Source organism: Zeus faber, assembly GCF_960531495.2.
Source record: "Zeus faber genome assembly, chromosome: 1".
Taxonomy (NCBI): Eukaryota; Metazoa; Chordata; class Actinopteri; order Zeiformes; family Zeidae; genus Zeus; species Zeus faber.
The window spans coordinates 2,829,447-2,842,256 of NC_137193.1; the positions used below are offsets into that span (position 1 = coordinate 2,829,447).

General features: G+C 46.6%; 1 long non-coding RNA gene across 1 annotated transcript; it reads right to left on the reverse strand.

The window, feature by feature from the left end:
- Positions 1-1,347: 1,347 nt before the first annotated feature.
- On the reverse strand, positions 1,348-3,656 carry LOC307231692. The gene is made up of 3 exons (XR_013844209.1): positions 3,596-3,656; positions 1,647-1,718; positions 1,348-1,493 (listed from the first exon to the last, which is right to left on the reverse strand). It is a non-coding gene; the product is annotated as an uncharacterized lncRNA (long non-coding RNA).
- Between the last annotated feature and the right edge of the window lie 9,154 nt (positions 3,657-12,810).

Genomic DNA, 12,810 nt, shown 5'->3' on the forward strand with positions numbered 1-12,810 from the left:
GGTTGTGGGTTCGAGTCCCACCAGAGTCGGTGTTTTGAGCTGAAACTCTGCGAGGAGACACTTTTAACTGACTCCTCGTAGTGAACTTCAAGCTGCTGCTTTGTTACTCACCTGCTGCTCTTTTACTCACCTGCTGCTGCTTTTTACTCACCTGCTGCTGCTTGTTCTGCTCCTTCACTTTTCTCAGGTTGTTTGGAAGCTGCCAATCAAGCTCAATAATAATAATAATAATAATAATAATTATTATTATTAGTAGTAGTAGTATTATTATTGTGATTATTATAATTATATTTATAATAATAATAATAATAATCCTGTCAGGTATCTGTCTACTTCCTGTCAGGTACCTGCCTACTTCCTGTCAAGTCCCTCTCTACTTCCTGTTAGGTCCCTGTCTACTTCCTGTCAGGTCCTTGTCTACTTCCTGTCGGGTCCCTGTCTACTTCCTGTCAGGTCCCTGTCTACTTCCTGCTTGTCTACTTCCTGCTTGTCTACTTCCTGTCAGGTCCCTGTCTACTCACTATCAGGTCCCTGTCTATATCCTGTCAAGTCCCTGTCTACTTCCTGTCAGGTCCCTGTCTACTTCCTGCTTGTCTACTCACTGTCAGGTCCCTGTCTATGTCCTGTCAAGTCCCTGTCTACTTCCTGTCAGGTCCCTGTCTACTTCCTGCTTGTCTACTTCCTGCTTGTCTACTTCCTGTCAGGTCCCTGTCTACTCACTATCAGGTCCCTGTCTATGTCCTGTCAAGTCCCTGTCTACTTCCTGTCAGGTCCCTGTCTACTTCCTGCTTGTCTACTCACTATCAGGTCCCTGTCTATGTCCTGTCAAGTCCCTGTCTACTTCCTGTCAGGTCCCAGTCTACTTCCTGCTTGTCTACTTCCTGTCAGGTCCCTGTCTACTTTTTATTAGGTCCATGTCTCCTTCCTGTCAGGTCCCCGTCTACTTCCTGTCAGGAAATCACTCCGTGTGGAAGTTCCCAGCAACAAGCTTCCATTCAAACACATTCAACACTGCATGTCCCTCACACACGTTTCATCCACTTTTTTTTAACTTTTGGGACTAAAATAAAACATGATTCCGACCCGTTGCTCTGGAGCTGCAGGCCAACTCCATGTGTGAGGTCACAAACACGAGATATGTTTTGTGCTGTTTTCCACTCCTACACTCTGCGTTGGGACTGGATCCAAAATAAGGACACGGCACCGGGTTGGATGGAGCACAATGAGTTTATTACATTTAGTCATTTATCAGACGCTTTTATCCAAAGCGACTTACAAGGGAGAATAACATTCAGCTACATTGCGACAGAGACAGTTTATATTTACAAAGTTGGCAAGAGAGATGAAACCAAACGAAATGCGGCGCCAACATCAAGCAGGTTAAACAACACACACACACACACGATGGCCTGTCTGTGGGTCGGAGCTGTTTGTGGGTCACAGCTGTCTGTGGGTCGGAGCTGTCTGCGGGTGGGTCAGCAGACAGTAGGGGGCTGGAAACACAACATGAACGTCAGCGAAGCCGACCTGCATTTCCCGGACGAGTCGCTTCATTTCCGCGGTTTTCAGGTCGCGGACGGTAAACGCCGCGTTTCTTTCCTGAAGGGTCATCGTCGACGACGACGCGCCGTGAAAACCAAACTCACCCGGCTCCACCCGTCCGGAGGCGGGTGCCATGATGGAGGAGTAGGCGGCGTCGCCGTGGAGCCCGGATGTTCCTGCAGAACCGGGGAAAAGGAGCGTGAGAACCCGGGCTGGACCCGGGCGACGGGGCGCGGCCGGCCGGCTCTGCCGCTCCCGCCGCTCCCGCCGCTCCCGCCGCTCCCGCCGCTCCCGCCGCTCCCGCCGCTCCCGCCGCTCCCGCCGCTCCCGCCGCTCCCGCCGCTCCCGCCGCTCCCGCCGCTCCCGCCGTGCGCCTCCGGTTCGTGGCCACAATCAGTGCTTTTCGCCACCCCATCCGTGATCATGATAAGCCCCGCCCCATCCGTGATTGTGATAAGCCCCGCCCCATCCGTGATTGTGATGAGCCCTGCCCCATCTGTGATATTTTTGATAACCCCGCCCCCGCTGCAATTCTGGGATGCGTTAGTCAAATTTTTCCGCTCTTGCATCAAGGTCCGGGCCACACGTGATAAGCCCCGCCCCATCTGTGATTGTGATAAGCCCCGCCCCATCTGTGATTGTGATAAGCTCCGCCCCATTTGTGATTGTGATAAGCCCCGCCCCATATGTAATTGTGATAAGCCCCTCCCCATCTGTGATTGTGAAAAGCCCCTCCCCATCTGTGATTGTGAAAAGCCCCTCCCCATCTGTGATTCCGATAGGCCCCGCACCCTCTGCAATTCTGGGATGCGTTGGTTAAATTTTTCAACTCTTGCATCAAGTTTCGATCCGACAGTTCGACCTGAAGCCAATGTTGCTAAGCAACTGATTTAAACTGCAGGTTACAGAACTACGATTTACATACATACACGTATATTTAAAATAAACGTTGGATTTGGCCGTATTCACCATCGATAAGTCTGATATTTTATGATTGAAGAAACTGGATTCAGAAAAATAAGAATTTTTTTTTTTAATTATCTGTAAAAAAGGGTTTTTTAAAGGCTACAAAGGAGAGTTTGTCTCGTGTCCTGTCCTCCGGTGAAAACGGAAAAGGCAACTTTTGGAAAAACTGAAAAAAGAAAGTTGCAAGAAGAGAGACGGGTGCTGTCACCGGAGTGGGTGTGGAGGAACGTACGCCCATCCCTTCTTTGAACTCAAGACAAAGCCGTTGAAACTTTGGGCGGTCGTTGTCCTTCCTGCATCAGACCAAACTGGAAACTGCTTCGATGACAATGATATGAAGCAATGAAAGAGGAAACCACCGAGTCAGAGTCACGGCCACTTCCTGTTGTGTCTGAACGCTGTGGACTCGCCTGTTGACATGTGGTTGAATACTTACTGACGGGATGGACCATCACAGCGGGGTGCACTTGCGGGCATTACATTACATTTCTTCAATAAAACTGGTATTTTCAATAAAGCTTATTTGTGGCTTCACTGGGATTGTAATTGTTCAGGTTTAGGTTTTGTTTGTTCCTTTAACTGCTCGTCTCGGTTGAGCGTTACGCCCAAGTGTCTTTTAAAGACAATCCAGGAGCAGAAATGGTGGAAAATGTTGTGGTCGCGGTAACTACGCAGTAATTATACAGTAATTACGTGGTAATTACGTTACCTTAGGTCATTTAGGGACATTTTTTTACAAAGCGACTTACAACACATACTTACAAGAAATTAATTAGTAATTACACAGTCCTTACTGTGTTATTACTGTGTAATTGCTGTGTAATTACTGTGTAATTACTAATTTAAGCAGCAATTACAATTACACAGCGATTAATTAATTAGTAATTTCACAGTAATTGCACAGAAAGTACTGTGTAATTACCGTGTGATTGCTGTGTAGTTAATTATTTACACAGCAATTAGTGTGTAATCAAATAACACAGTAATGAATTTCTAATTACACAGCTGTAATAGTTTCAGCAGCAGTTGAAGTTGTAGTAGAGTTGTAGTAGCTGTAGATGGAGATGTTTTCACTTTGTGTATTTACCAGGTTTGTTTCCTGGAGGGTATGGGTCGTCGATGACGTCATACGTGTGGTCGCTGAATCCGGTCGGACCTGCAAACCGGGACAGGAAGCGACTCAATTAGATTCACTCATGATGTTCTAAATGGTCGTAGCAAACTTTTCATGTTTTACCTGGAAAGTCTACCAGACAGTAGGTGGGGGCCGCGCCTTGTCCACTCGCTAAAAAAACTGCAAAAAGACATGGAACATTCAAGGTTCGGAAAGTGAAATTCCACTCTGGGATTTGGAGTCTGTGATGTGCATATGCTAATTAGCGTCAAACCAGAGGGGCCCCTGGCTCGAGGCTAATTTGGACAGACTCCTAATCCCAGAGTGGATCTTGCAACCCGCTGGATCAGCGCACGACACGAGGAAGGAGCAAAGCGGATTGTTTAATTTTCTGGACCTGGAGGAGAATGTGTTGCTGCTTTTCTGGACGTTCGGACCAGATCGGATCTGAACTGACTTCTGTTCAAATAGTTTCTCGGACCAAGACAATTTCATTTTCTCTGGCTGACACGAAAGTACAGAGGAGAGAATGTCTCCCAGTGAAAAGTTTGTTTCCTGCCCCCACCGGTGTCAGCGTAGAAGGGCTCCACGCTGCGCTCGCCACCTCCTGTTTGAGAGAAAGGGAGGAAGAGGAGAGTGATCTTACTTCATTCTTATTCCATCGTGACGCTGCCTCCCATCACCTCAGTCCAGGGGGTGCTAACGACCTCATTGGTCAAATACATTGACAATGTATTACTCTACTCTATCTCTACTCTATTCCCCTCTACTCTACTTTTCTCTATTCTACTTCTACTCTGCTGTACTCTACTCGACCGCTACTCTGCTCTTTTCTAATCCACTTGTGGCAGTTTCTCCTACCACATGCCAACCCAGTGGCTTGTTCAGGGCCCCTCAGCACAGAGACACTGAAGGCGGTTGTAAACACCTGTTTATTGTAGAGAGTTGGCCAGTTTCAATCAGCCAGGAGCAGATGGAACAGGTCATGACAGGGCTCCTCTGTTGAGTGAGTGTGGGGACGGGGGTTTTACCTGTTGCTCGTTAGACCAACCAACGAGCAACAGCTATGCAGCCACCCTGATCCCAATCAGCTGGATCCAGCTGCTCAACCACACTACCCCCACACAACACCACTCCATTCTACTCTTCCTCTACTTTACTGTACTCTATTCTACTTCTACTCTTCCTCTACTCTTCCTCTGCTATACTTCTCTACTCTACTTCCACCTCTAGTCTACGTCTACTCTACTCTTCCTCTACCTCCCTCTGCTCTTCCTCTACTCTCCCTCTGCTCTTCCTCTACTCTCCCTTACCTCTACTCTCCCTTACCTCTACTCTACCTTTCCTCTACTCTCCCTTACCTCTACTCTACCTCAGGTGTGGCTGCTCAACCACACCACCCCCACACAACACCACTCTATTCTACTCTTCCTCTACTTTACTGTACTCTATTCTACTTCTACTCTTCCTCTACTCTTCCTCTGCTATACTTCTCTACTCTACTTCCACCAGTCTACGTCTACTCTCCTCTTCCTCTACCTCCCTCTGCTCTTCCTCTACTCTCCCTTACCTCTACTCTCCCTTACCTCTACTCTACCACAATTCTACCCTGCCTCAACGTGACCTCTATTATAGAGGTAGAGTACTCTACTCTCCGTCCCTTACCTCTACTCTACCTTTCCTCTACTCTACCTTTCCTCTACTCTACCTTACCTCTACTCTCCCTTACCTCTACTCTACATTTCCTCTACTCTACCACAATTCTACCCTGCCTCAACGTGACCTCTATTATAGAGGTAGAGTACTCTACTCTCCGTCTACTCTGTCTAATCTTCTCTACCTCTATTCTACCTGTTGTCATTGCTTGAATATGTGACATCGATGAATGAGACTTTAATTGTTATCAAACACTTCTATCTGGTGTCTTATTTCCCACAATGCAACATCTCTATGTTCTCTTAAAGTAAAGCCACAGTCACCTTGTTTTCTGCACCTGCATTTCCCTGTGAGGAAGAGGACGATGGCGAGCGATGTTCCAAGGAGTATAGATCCAAGGACCACAGCTACAGGCAGCCACCAGCCACGATCTGCAGAGAATTGAATGGAGGTTGGATTTGCTTCTTCAAAAGTCATTTGTTTAAAATGTCACCGGTTCCTCTACTATTTCCGTTGTTTTCGCTTTCATTGACTTTCATGATTCAAGATTCAAGATTCAAGAGGTTTATTTGTTACATACATATACATACTTTCATATATATACATACGTTCATACATATAAGCAGTGAAATGTCTTAATTTAACTTAACTTAACTTAATTCCTACCTAGAAACTAACTGAAACTAACTGATTGCTAAAACATAAAGCACTTGGTAAATAGAATAATATCAATACAATAAGACTCAAAAGATAATACAAAGTGGGGGTACAAATTCGAAGGGAATAGACTTATATATGTGGGAATGGAAAATCATTGGAACAACTTGAAAAAAACCTTCAATTCTTGACATACTGTATATTTATACCTTAATTTGAATATTACATTTAAACCTAAAAATATATAGGGTTATAAGGGTTATATTGTAATTGATCCAATTATGTCTTTTTTGATCTGGCCATTTAACTCTGTGGTTGCTTTGTGCAAAAAAACATTTTATTTACTCTTTATTAATAGTTTTACTATAGAATCTGCTTTCATCAATGTTACTATAACTCCAATATTTAACCTCTAGACAGGAAGTACTCTACCTGCGATTGCTGGAATCATCGGTGGCGTGAGTGGAGTGGAGGCCAGCGAGATCGTTTTCTCGACTCCTCCTGTTGTTTTCCTCATCGATGTCATCGATGTCATCGTTTTCTCTACTCCTCCCGTTGTTTTTCTCACTGATTTCATCGTCGTCATTGTTGTTGTTGGAATTGTAGCTGACCCCGAACACTCACATTTCCCTATCCTGGAAGCCTGGGGAGCAACCAGGCCCTGAGGAGCATAACCCAGTCCTGTGGAGCACGAGGAGACCCCACACCTCTGAGGCGCACACATACTGCACCCGTGAATGGGCACAAGACGCATGCGCAGAACCCGGGCCGCGGGCACCAGGCACACACTGCAGGCCTGGAGCCAGGTCCTGCGCCAACAGACACCCCGCCGGAACCCCCATGCCCACCCGTGCACCATGCAAGAGCGAGGCCCGCCCCACCACAGCCAACCAGATGCCCCACCCGGACGCGAGCCCTGGGCGCCCATCCACGTAGCCGAGTGTGCTCAGCACAGGGCACCCGGACGCAAGCCACACCCCCGCCAACGCCAACAGGCCGCCGGATATATTGGCCGGCCACCACCCCCGGCACGGGGCACCCACCAGAGAGAAACCGCGCAGCTGGAGCAGAGGCCGACAGCCGCCCCCCGCACCTCAACCCTCACCCGCAACAGCAAGCGGCCCCCCCAGAGGCCCTGGAAGGCACCCGCCAGCACTCTCCGCAGCCCTGCCAGGTCGCAGCACACCAGAAACCACCGGGCGCAAGCTGCCAGAACTCGAGCCCAGCCGGCAGGGGGTCCACCTGTCCGCCTCCCGGCCAAGCACGCCCTTGGTGTGAGAGTGTATGTGTTCAACGCTAATATGAGTGGAATTCAACTTTCAGCACGGACGAGAAGCACGTCAGGAGAGGAGCGTGACGGGCAAGATGTCAGCCGCCCGCCTCATCCCCACCCTCCTCTGAAATACATATTGTCGTCTGATATTTCTGTTCCTATGTTTTTCCAGGTTCATATTGTTTGTCTCTATGTTTGTCTCACGTGGTGATTCTCCATCTTGGAGACGTGATGATGATTAGTTGTTAATTGATCAAAACATGGTCAGATCGTGCTCCAAAGGGCGTGATCAGTAGCGTCATGGAGAAGAGAACAGAAATGCTCTTGAACAGAAATGCTCTTGTCGTGCCACGGGTCGTTCAGATGACACCGTTATTGATCATTGATGAACAAAGTAGCTTTGCAGGTTGAGAATGAACTTGCAGATTAACTTTGGCCGTTTCTCAATCTGCGTTCTTGTCTGTACTTGTGTACTTGTGTTCTTGTCTGTACTTGCGTTCTTGTGTTCTTGTCTGTAATTGTGATCTTGTCTGTACTTGTGTACTTGTGTTCTTGTCTGTACTTGCGTTCTTGTGTTCTTGTCTGTAATTGTGTTCTTGTCTGTACTTGTGTACTTGTGCTCTTGTCTGTACTTGCGTTCTTGTCTGTACTTATGTTCTTGTCTGTACTTGTGTTCTTGTCTGTACTTGTGTTCTTGTTTGTACTTGTGTTCTTGTTTGTATTTGTGTTCTTGTCTGTACTTGTATTCTTGTCTGCACTTGTGTTCTTGTGTTCTTGTCTGTACTTGTGTTCTTGTCTGTACTTGTGTACTTGTGTTCTTGTCTGTGCTTGCGTTCTTGTCTGTACTTGCGTTCTTGTCTGTACTTGTGTTCTTGGGGTGCTTGTGTTCTTGTCTGTACTTGCGTTCTTGTCTGTACTTGTGTTCTTGTGTGTACTTGTGTTCTTGTCTGTACTTGTGTTCTTGTGTGTACTTGTGTTCTTGTCTGTACTTGTGTTCTTGTCTGTGCTTGTGTTCTTGTAAACTTGTGAAACTTCATCACTCGCAGCCCAAGTACTGTTCCAATTCAAAGTACGCATCAAGCCAAGTCCAGTCCAAATGCCAGGTTGTGGACTTGCGCCGCCCATTTGATGGAGGATGCATGGGTGGTGACTTGTGTCGACAGACAAGTATCCCACAATGCATTTGGCACCAAGCGGTGGTCATGGAATAGGTCCTGGGAGTCTGTACTCCCCAGTCTGTACTCCCCAGTCCAACTTGCCAAGTCTCAACTACCAAGTCCACAGGTCCGGACTCGGCGTCCTTGGTGTTGAGCAACGGCTTCTGTCTCGGATGCGACATCACCAACACCCTGTGCCGTGCGCCACACCTGCTGACGGCATCGTCAAAAAAAAAAAAGGAACAAACTTGATTAAAAAAAAAGCTTGAAAGTCAAATCATGACGTCATATAAGGGGAAATCCTGTTCACAACCTTGCCTCCAAAAAACCCGGAATACAACTTGAACATTCTGAGAATTTCTTCTCACCGATGAAAATGAAGTAAAAACAAATTGTGAACACAGTGTGCGCTTGCGTTTGTGTGTACCTGGAGGCAGCACTGTCAGCTCCACCTCAGCTCCGTCACCACAGGAGTAAAGGCCTGCGTCGGACGGTTGGGTTATCTTTATGTATAGGCTTTTATTGGCTAGAGAGGAATAACGCCTTTTGTCTCCTTCCTTTGTCTCCATGGATACTGAAGATGACCACGCTGCTACTTCCGTTTGTTTTACGCCATGTCACGCTGCTGCACCTGGAGCAACAGCAGAGGGTGGAGGCTTTGCCCTGCTGCACCGCCTGACACACACGTACCCTGGAGGAGGAGGAGACGCAGCGAGACACAGCTTGAGGGAGAGTTTTACGCAACTGTAGACGCTGCAAATACAGTAATCTGTCTGTCTGTCTGTCTGTCTGTCTGTCTGTCTGTCTGTCTGTCTGTCTGTCTGCCTCTTTTGTTCCTCCCTTCCTTCCTTCCCTCCTACCTCCCTCCGTCCTTCCTTCCTATTTCCAGTAACTCCATATTATGAGCTGAAATTACGAGAAAAAAAAATTCAGCTTTTGGCAGAAAATAAATGGTTTTTAATCAAACGTTGCTCTGATGAACAAAATGAATATTGTGTATGTGTGTATGATGACAAAATAAATATTTTCAATGATAACTTACAGTAACTCAAACACAATTAGTTTGAACCCTTTAAATAATGAACTCAAATGACAAAGTATATATATATATATATATATATATATATATATATATATATATATACAGTATATATATATACAAATGACTCCATGTGGAAGTTCTCAACAATATGCTTCCTTTCAAACACATTCAACACTGCATGTCCAAAAGAGACATTTCATCAACTTTTTAAACTTTTGAGACTAAAATAAAACAGGATCCAGACCCGTTGCTCTGGAGCCACAAGCCAACTCCATGTGTGAGGTCACAAACAGGGAATATGTTTGGGACCGCCTTGGGGGAGAGGAAGGAACGTCGCATTTTAAATGTCGGGGCGAGAACCCCAGCAGGGGTGGATGTCATGTGATAGTAGTCCTGTCTCCGCCGCCTCCATCAGCCTACCATCGACACTGAGGATCCTTTCAAGGTCATTTAATATTCTCCAAGATTACATTTGATCTTCTCTGAAATTAAATGTCCACAGGCCAATATTGACTTAATTCAGGATTTAGTTAAACAATGGAAAAGTGAGAAGAACTTTACGTACTTCTACTCGTGGCTTCTTATTCTGTTGCGTGGTACAATAAAACCATTGGTAGGATATTACCTTAATCAGCAGTTTTATCGGTGAAATTCCATCGATACAACAGTTCTTCAAAACCCAAATATCGGCCGATATTTTCGGCCCGCCCGGATATGTGTTGGGCCCTCGTTACAGGAGTGGGTTCTGCGTGAAGCGCCGCACCTCGTGACTCGCTGAACCACGTCCCAGCAGGACGGTTCTCGTGTAAGTAGAAGATGAGATGTGAAGGTTCCCCACCTGAGCAGACGTAGCTGCAGGCGGAGGTCACACCGGGCGGCAGCAGCAGCAGCAGCAGCAGCAGCAGCAGCAGCAGCAGCAGCAGCAGCAGCAGCAGCACCGCAGGCGACAAGGTTGGGGTCATCTCTGGCTTTCCACCAAACTGGGAAGCGTGAAGTGACGCTTTCCTCACTTCCTCTATCACCAGGGCGACCAGGTTAACCCCACCTGCACTCCTCCGCCGCTCAGCCCTGCTCTGTGGCGTTGGGTGGAGAACGCAGACGGACACAGAGAGAAAGAGGAAGCGGGGGCCGTCTGAGAATGAACCAGGAACTCACACACTCTTCTAACCATCCCTCGCCCCGATTCTAAGGCAGGGGAGGCTGCCTTCTGCATCCATGCCCCCAGTGAATGGAGCACCCTGCCTGAGGACCATAGGGAGGGTGTGTTTTCGGGAGAGAGAGTGAGTCAGAAGGATCTCCCTCCCGAGGTCCGAATGAAAAACTTGACCCGTAACTTAGGGACGCTAATTAAAGGACCGTGACTGGATTAAGATGAGACGGTGCACACAGTTGACTCAGTACAGATGAGGAGATCGCGGGTTCTGGTGAACGCTACCACTTCCTGTCCCGGTGACATCTTGGCTTGTGCGCTGTGGCTGCTGCTGTTGCTGCTGCATTGTCAAGATTCAAGATTCAAGATTCAAGAGGTTTATTTGTCACATACAGTACATATACAAACTTGCATACATATACATACTTTCATACATATATGCAGTGAAATGTAATGCAACGCACCCGGTGATTACACACAATAGTGTTAATACACTTACCTTTTAGTTGGAACAGTATTGTTGATCACCCATTTTTGCCAGTGCATCCAAGTCTGGTGTTAGTTTTGTTTTGGCAATTCTCAGAACAGATCTGAGGTGTTCATCACTCAACTAGGATGTGCGGGGTGCTTTGTTGGTGTTCATCACACTAAAAGTCTGTTCACACACATACAGTGGGGCAAGAAAGTATTTAGTCAGCCACCAATTGTGCAAGTTCTCCCACTTAAAAAGATGAGAGAGGCCTGTTATTTTCATCATAGGTTCACTTCGACTATGAGAGACAAAATGAGAAAAAAAATCCAGAAAATCACGGTGTCTGATTTTTAAAGAATTTATTTGCAAATTATGGTGGAAAATAAGTATTTGGTCAATAACAAAAGTTCATCTCAATACTTTGTTATATACCCTTTGTTTGCAATGACAGAGGTCAAACGTTTTCTGTAAGTCTTCACAAGGTTTTCACACACTGTTGCTGGTATTTTGGCCCATTCCTCCATGCAGATCTCCTCTAGAGCAGTGATGTTTTGGGGCTGTCCCTGGGCAACACGGACTTTCAACTCCCTCCAAAGATTTTCTATGGGGTTGAGATCTGGAGACTGGCTAGGCCACTCCAGGACCTTGAAATGCTTCTTACGAAGCCACTCCTTCGTTGCCCGGGCGGTGTGTTTGGGATCATTGTCATGCTGAAAGACCCAGCCACGTTTCATCTTCAATGCCCTTGCTGATGGAAGGAGGTTTTCACTCAAAATCTCATGATACATGGCCCCATTCATACTTTCCTTTACACGGATCAGTCCTCCTGGTCCCTTTGCAGAAAAACAGCCCCAAAGCATGATGTTTCCACCCCCATGCTTCACAGTAGGTATGGTGTTCTTTGGATGCAACTCAGCTTTCTTTCTCCTCCAAACACGACAAGTTGAGTTTTTACCAAAAAGTTCTATTTTGGTTTCATCTGACCATATGACATTCTCCCAATCCTCTCTGGATCATCCAAATGCTCTCTAGCAAACTTCAGACGGGCCTGGATATGTACTCGCATAAGCAGGGGGACACGTCTGGTACTGCAGGATTTGAGTCCCTGGCGGCGTAGTGTGTTACTGATGGTAGCCTTTGTTCACTAGGTCCCCCCGTGTGGTTCTGGGATGTTTGTCTGGTGTCTTTTATACTGATAACGAGTTCAAACAGGTGCCATTAATACAGGTAATGAGTGGAGGACAGAGGAGCCTCTTAAAGAAAAAGTTACAGGTCTGTGAAAGCCAGAAATCTTGCTTGTTTGTAGGTGACCAAATACTTATTTTACCAAGGAATTTACCAATTAATTCATTAAAATTCCTACAATGTGATTTCCTGGATTCTTCCCCCCCATTCTGTCTCTCATAGTCGAAGTGAACCTATGATGAAAATTACAGGCCTCTCTCATCTTTTTAAGTGGGAGAACTTGCACAATTGGTGGCTGACTAAATACTTTTTTGCCCCGCTGTACGTAGAGCGAAACAACAGCAGCATCCTCTGTGCCATCTTCTGGATGTTTGGAAATTTGGCTGCGCTTAATGAAGCATAAAACTCATCCAGTTAAAGAGAGTTGAACTTCTCCTTTAAGACGGTGTCACATTGGAGATCAATAAGTCAGAAGGGACATGACACCAGCTGAAGTGACTTGTCAATTTTTCCAAAATCAGAGAACCGACGGCAGAATTCTTCATGCAGGCCATCCAGTGATTTCCTGTATTTTCTCACATGTCACAGGGCCTCTT